Source organism: Sinocyclocheilus anshuiensis, unplaced genomic scaffold (genome assembly GCF_001515605.1).
Source record: "Sinocyclocheilus anshuiensis isolate Anshui unplaced genomic scaffold, SAMN03320099.WGS_v1.1 scaffold960, whole genome shotgun sequence".
NCBI lineage: Eukaryota > Metazoa > Chordata > Actinopteri > Cypriniformes > Cyprinidae > Sinocyclocheilus > Sinocyclocheilus anshuiensis.
Genome location: NW_015549635.1, coordinates 233,858 through 241,257, shown reverse-complemented (window position 1 = coordinate 241,257; position 7,400 = coordinate 233,858). Strand labels below are relative to the sequence as shown.

General features: G+C 37.6%; 1 protein-coding gene across 2 annotated transcripts in view; it reads left to right on the top strand.

Moving 5' to 3' along the window:
- LOC107659728 (fibroblast growth factor 11-like) overlaps positions 1-7,400 on the top strand; it is a 64,066-nt gene that overhangs the window by 27,545 nt on the left and 29,121 nt on the right. The gene's annotated exons all lie outside the window — the stretch shown is intronic.

Sequence of the window (7,400 nt, the reverse complement as noted above, 5' to 3'; positions counted from 1 at the left end):
ATATACTATATATATATATATATATATATACTGTATATATATACTATATATATATATATATATATATATATATACATTTTATATAAAAAAATGTAAGTGTACTGACCCTAAATCTTATTTGAATTGTAGTCTATACAATATATAATGTCATGTTATTTTAAGTAAATTTATTTTTTTATTTTTATTTTATTATAATTTCTTTAAAGGATGTTTTGAAATTTGTACTGGAAAACAGGACAAAAACCTCTCCACTGACCTCATATTTCTTTAAATTCAAGACTCAGTCTCATCATTTTATTTCCCAATTAAATAAATAGAATTTTATTTGATTGTAAAGCAATTAAATGTTTAAGGATCAGTAAATTTCAGTAGATCATGCTATTTAATGGTGTTGTTGTATATCCCGATTCTGGCATACTTTCTTGTACATACTATATGAAGTGCTGCATATATTCTCACCATTGTCGTTGTATGTAGTGTCTATTCCTGAGGTTTGTGAGCTGTGATTGAATCTAAGTGATGAGGTTCTTATACAGTGATGGTTGTCCAGTGCAGGTGAAGTGGCAGGAGGGAGGCGGTACACTTTGGGTCTCCTGTCGCCATGTTGATGCCGGCTGCTTCGGATGATGTCGTCACATTCTGACATCTCCGGCTGCCTGCCCAGCATGTCGTGAGCAAGTTCTAATTTAGAACGTCAGAATGAATACATACACACAATCATTAGAGCGGAACATTATGCACAACTAAACTCTAAAAGCTACAACACATATGCACACTTCTTGCTCAGCAAAGCTATGTGAAGAATACCTCAAATATTGCTGCTTATTAAAAATAATCTCTGTTTAACTTAAAAAGTAGCAAGAGGGAATTGATAGGTGCTCTCTTTTACCATGGTTGTATAAGCACACACATTCAGAAAATGTCAAATCTAGTCTTAAAACTGTCATTTGTAAGTGTTTATCCCTAGATTAGGGCCAAGACATGTTAGTCAACCTAAAATAGTATTGTTATATGTGAATGAAGGACTGAGTAAATGAAAGTGAAGGGAGGAACAAATATGCAGGCCAGCTGTTTTCTTGCTTTTTATGACTTCTGACATCGCCAGTGAGAGAGAGAGAGAGAGCGGGAGTGGCAGAGACGAAGAAGAACACCTGATTAGCATTGTGTTCATGTCCCACTGCCGTGACTCTGAATGGCTGCGAGAGAGCAAAAGAACATGGGCAAGAAGGGAGTAGAAGGACAGAGTGCGGGAAAGAGCCAGCTCAGCACTTTCTAGAGGCCAGGGCGCAGGAAAGAAGAGAGGCTGGTGGACCTGGGAAGAGAAAGAAAGCAGACACAGGGACACACATGCACACACACTTCTCACAGGCTAATTGCTTCCCTCTCTTTTCATCTCTCTCTCTATTTGCTGACACTTTGGGTGAGGTTAATACAGCAGGATGGCAGTGTCAGGAACAACTGTTGTTCTGTGTCTGCGTCTTGGAGATTAACAATAGAACCATACCTCATGGCAGAATAGAGCAAGACTCCTTACAAGACACCCACCTGGGCATCATGCACCTTTTTATTTGAAGGGTGAAATAGGCATATACATATATATATATATATATATATATGCAGTGGCGAGCACAGACCTCCGGAGTGTCATGGGAAAAAATCAAGATCTGAGGGCAGATGGGGTCCCCTCGATAGAAACCATGGTCCAGGGGGTGGTTTGCCCCCCTCGAGTTCCAGGGGTACCTATAGGACTGATAGGGCACCTTAGTGTTGCCAATTAAAGGTGGGGCTCAGCCTTGGTGAGCATAAGAGACTTAAAAACATTTAAAAATCTTACTGGCCCTAAACATTTGAACAGTAGTGTGAGATAAACTTTATTTATAGCCATGTGAGATATGAGAGACATGAGGGTATGTAAATCTCAACAGAAACAAATGATCTGCTGAAGAATTTTTAGACATGTGAGTGTGTGATTTCTGCCAAAGTATTTTAGACAAACACTTCTTTTTACCAACAATTATTGTGCAAATTAATTATTCAGATTCAAATAATTTTATTTGAAAGTTGCATTCAAGCTCAAAAAAACTGAAGGGGGTTTGAAAGGGTTTTATGTTAACATTAGAGGAAAAAGTGGAAAGTGATGCACACACAGCAGACTGTCTCGGACGTGAGATGTGTGTCTATGCGGCGGTAATGGTCATTAACTAATGCATGGTGGGAGTGTGTAAGGCAAAGAGAGCTTTGGGTCAGAAGGCACTGACGCAAATACTCACACCAGACCAGCCCTCTATCATCACATCATCTGTCTCTGTCACGCTGTGTGCCAGCACGACCACACACACATACATAAAAAGCCATTGCAGTTACACAAGCAGCGGGATGCTGGTGTGTAAACCTTCTGTAGCATCTAAAGTAATGTATAAAGCGCAAGTCGTGCAAGGACAGATGGCGGTATCTGGGTTGCTGTGTCCTGAGGTGAATGTTCACCGAGCTCTGGATGAATCAAAAGAGAGAAGAAAAGGTGCCTGGATTGGTTTTGTTAAGCCCTGTTCACACTGGCAGTGATTTTATCACTGGAGGTCACCAAGTCACTGTGTTGTTGGTCACTAGTTGGTTTTTCTGGAGTTGGATGCATAACCAAACATGATTGGTGGGCTGTGTAACAGAAATGTTTAGAATTTGACGGCAAAGAATTGGAAGGGTAAGATTCTTTTTTGGAATTTTTGAAGTTTTCTTGATGCTAAAAATGCAATAGAGGCATACAGTATATATAAATACAGAAGTGCATAATGAATGAATGAAACTCAGAATATCAACAATCTCTGACACTGTTTTCCCACACATATTTTTTTTAATCTATCGCTATGTGGACAGAGGCAAATCATTAAAAATTAAATTGTAGAGTAAATGTTACTTGAAAAGTAACATTTGCTTTCCTGCTTATAACACTACAGTGTCATTCATCTTCTTTCTTTCTTTCTTTCTTTCTTTCTCAGTGATGTCTTATCTTTTCCTCTCGTCTCTTTATTGTGTTATTCTCACTTTGTTCTCTGGTGGCAGCTGCTTTTCTTCTCCATCTCTCCCCTTTCACTGCATTCTCTCATCCCACTATCGGCAGGCCTCAGACATGTCCCAGCTCGTTTAGACACAAATCATTAAGCTTTACAGAGGAAAAAAGGCCCATTAGTGCAACTTTAATTAATCCCAAACTGCACATTACTGTCTGTTGTGACCTCTATGTATATGTATGTGGCTGTTTTTCTTGACATTCCCTGCATTTACATCCATTGACAGACGGACTGATAGATAGAATGAATGAACAATAAAATCTAACGATGGATGGATGGATGGATGATAGAGGTAGATTTGAATGGATGGATAGAACGATACAATGATCTAACGATGATAGAGAGATATGGATGGATCTGAGTTTGGGTCAGTTGTTTGGTGAGAAATGTAAGAGTTGTTCCCGTGGTAAGTGATTGATTGTCCAGCTAAACATTGTCATTACAGCCTTGGATAAAGGCCACAGGGAGCGTCCACTGTAATTTTATGCACTTTAGCCCAATACGTCCTCTGAATATGAAGCACGCATTTGTACGCATCCACTCCTGTTAGCTTGGCACAGACAATATTGTGCCTGACAAGTACGTTTTTGTAATTCTGCGCAAAACAAGAAGTAGTCTGCAGGTTGTTAATATGAAGAGGCAGTTGAGAAGAATCAGAATTATGTTTATAAGATTTACATGATTTTAGTTTTGCTGAGTGGGACTGTTTTGTTGAATTTAAACTATTTGCTGTACATTTAAATAGCTTTTGACTTTTGAGCTTTTGAGTTATTCATCTATTAGTAGTTCTGCATTGCACATTTTTACTTTTTACAGTGTACAGTGGACATTTTTAACTCTTGATAGGATTTCTTACAAAGTTCTTTTGCTTCCATCATTGAAATGTGCAATAACTACGATTCAAAAGTTTGGGGTCTTAAGATTTTTAAAAATGTTTTTGAAAGAAGTCTCATGCTCACCGAAGCTGTATTTATTTGCTAGAAATACAGTAAAAATTGTAATATTGTGAAATATTGTTGCACTGTAAAATGTTTTTTTATTTGAATATATTTTAAAATGTCATTTATTCCTGTGATGGCAAAGCTGAATTTTCAGCAAACATTACTCTAGACTTCAATGTCACATGATCCTTCAGAAATCATTCTCATATGCTGATTTGGTGCTCAAGACACATTACTTATTTTTATCAATGTTGAAAATAGTTGCTTAAGTGCTGCATAATATCTTTTCACAGTTTTCTGAAAAACTTTTAGCATTTTTCAGCAACCTTTTTCAGCATTTTTAGATGAATAGAAACTTCAAAAGAACAGCTTTTATTTGAAATAGAAATCTTTTATAAAAATGTCTTTGCTGTAACTTTTGATCAATACTGAATTTTAATTTGTTTAAAAAAAAAAATCTCACTAACCTCAAATTGAAACTGTAAATATTGATGAAATGACACTTCTTACAGTCACAAAAAAAAAAAAAACGGTCTGTTTTTGGCACAAACAAATAGTAAATGGACTTCTAATGGAATCTATGATATGACCCCTTTAATGTGCTCACGTACATGCTGGATAATAAATGCAGTCTTATTTTTGTTTGTGTCTCTCCTCCTCTCTCCCTTTCTTTCCCAGAATGAAATATGGCAGTGGAGGAGCCAGACTTTTGTTAGGATCTGTTGTGCCTGAAAGCTTTATCGATGCTTTGCGTGAAGTATGAGAGTCTTCCTCTTTTATTTAGCGTGTGAACGTCTTCCAATAAAATAACCGTGCCATAACTTCTGCCCACTCTCTTGTTCTCCCTCTGTAACACTCGTTCACTTTTCTCTCCCCCACGGGAAGGCGACGACTCCATCTCCAGCTGATTGGTTGATGTATGGTGTTATTCAGAGAGATGCAAAACCACATAACTCACCCTGACGGGGCTTATAGGAGAGATAGTGAGGCACAGAGAAGGGAAAGGTGTCTGTGTAACAGTGTCTGTGTAACTTTTGTTGAAGCCTAGGCTCTTGGCAGACTGGCATCCCTGAGCGGACGCACTCAAACGCACATCAATATCACCCATCAGGAGTGCCCTTCACACCCTCTGTCCCGGGAGATGGGGTTTACGGTTATGCAGTGCAAACTGAAGACAGAGAGGGCTTGTGTATCAGTGCCGCTCTGTGTGTGGCTTTCAAAGCGTGTCACGGTAGCGCTACTAAAGAAGCTGACAAAGACGGATCTGCGGGGAATTTCCTACACAACCCGAATCAACCCGAGTCGGAGAAGATGAAGGAAATGTGCTTTATCGCGGCAGAATATGCCGGTTTAATCTGTGAATATCTTTATTTGCCACCTCTTTGCTTTGTGTGGAGCCTTTAATGCAAAAGCGCACACATATTTCTTTCCCGGCTTCTGTGAGCGGTGATTCGTCTGTGGACTGTGGCGGTGGCAGCCAGACACTGTGCCATGTAGCTGAATGTTAAAACTGTAGTTTGGTCCCTCAGGGCCTCACCTTCAGAACTGATCAATGGACAATAGCAAATAGAGGCCTGCAGAGAGAAAGTCCAAACTATTTCTGTAGTGTTTTACATAGAGGGAGTGCTGAGAGGAAATGGGAGAGGCACAGAAAGTGAACGTTTGTGAAAACAGAGTGACAAAAAGAAAAAGAAATTGCTAAAAGCACTAACACTGAAATGTTTGGGGTCATTAAGATTTTTTTTTTTTTACGCTCAATAAGGCTGCATTTGTTTGCAGTAATAATGTGACATATTATTACAATTTAAAATAGCAGTTTTCTACTTTAATATTTATTTAATGTAATTTATCCCTGTGACAGCAACGCTGGATTTTCAGCAGCCCTTACTCCAGTCTTCAGCATCACACGATCCTTCAGAAATCATTCTAATATGCTGATTTGGAAACACTTCTTATTTTCATACGTGTATGTTTTTTTTTTTTGTTGCATTTTTCTAATATATTATTATTTATTATATATTATTCACATTTTTTCTCTATCTAGACTTCTCTGAGCAGCTGCCGCAACAACAGACACTTTACCTGTCATCTGTGCTTTTAATGAGATTGCTTAATATTTAAAAAGCAGCCTGCGTTTACACTTAAAATACACTGTGTGTTATTTTTGTAGAAGATTTGTTGAACGTAGTTACATAACAAAAACCATTTGCACACACATTTAAATTAGCTTTGCTTTTATTCACTTCAGATTTTCAGACAGTGCACTTTAATGTTAATATTATTTATAATATTAAAAATATAATTTAAAAAATATAATACAAAAGAAATTAAACAACTGTATGCACATCCATAGCTGTTAGTTTCCTACACAGTTTTGATCATTGGTTATGTGGTTTTAATGTACAAGCTTTAGCACAGTGACATCTCATAATATTGCCTTGATTTTCCTTTTCCATTACCACTGTCCCATGCTGTTTTACACAGATCTCCAACAGACTGCTATAGTTCATTTGAACATCTATCACCTCACTTCTCCTTCAAAAAACCATAAAGCCAGAAGATATTTTATTTGGTCTTTTTAATTTTTAAAATTAAATCAATTCTATAGCAGAGCGGTGAGCCCTCTCTTAGCAGATAGCCTAAAATGTCCCTTAAAAAATTGCTGTGGAAGTACCATGGTACAGTGGTATCAGATGGGACCGTGGTACTTTGATATGCTGTATACCATGGTACTGAATGATTGCCATATTTTGTACAATATTATTTAAAGGGATAGTTCACACAAAATTGAAAATTCTGTCATCATTTACTCCTCCTCTTGTCGTTCCAAACATGCATGACTTTCTATCTTCTGTGGAACACAAAATAAGTTATTTTGACTTCCATTTGAATGGTCAAAAAATATAATGGAAGGCAATGGGAACCTAAACTGGTTTTCTTCAACGTATCTTTTTTTGTGTGTTACACAGAAGAAAGAAATCACAGGTTTGGAATGACATGAGGGTGAGTAAACTATGACAGGACTGCCATTTTGTGGTGGACTTATTTGTCAGTGTTTACACAGTTCAGTTTTGCATCTCTTTCTAGAATGAGTTTAGATCATGTTATAACAGTTCACTGAACTCTTTTGTGTAGTCCGTTTTGTTGGTGCTGTAAACTCTGAGAAGAAAAGGAGATCAAAGACAGAGAATCCCTGAATGTTTTGTTCCTGTTATTACACCACAGTCCATTGTCCAGTACAGACAGAAACAACTTCTCATCTTCCTAATGTGCTTTGTAGACATGGATGCTTGTATTTGAGTTTTTTATGGCTGACACTGTGTCTTTTGAGATAAGCTGTAAAATTAAAGACACATCAACTGGTTTGTGCTTGTTAGTGTGTGTGTGTGTGTGT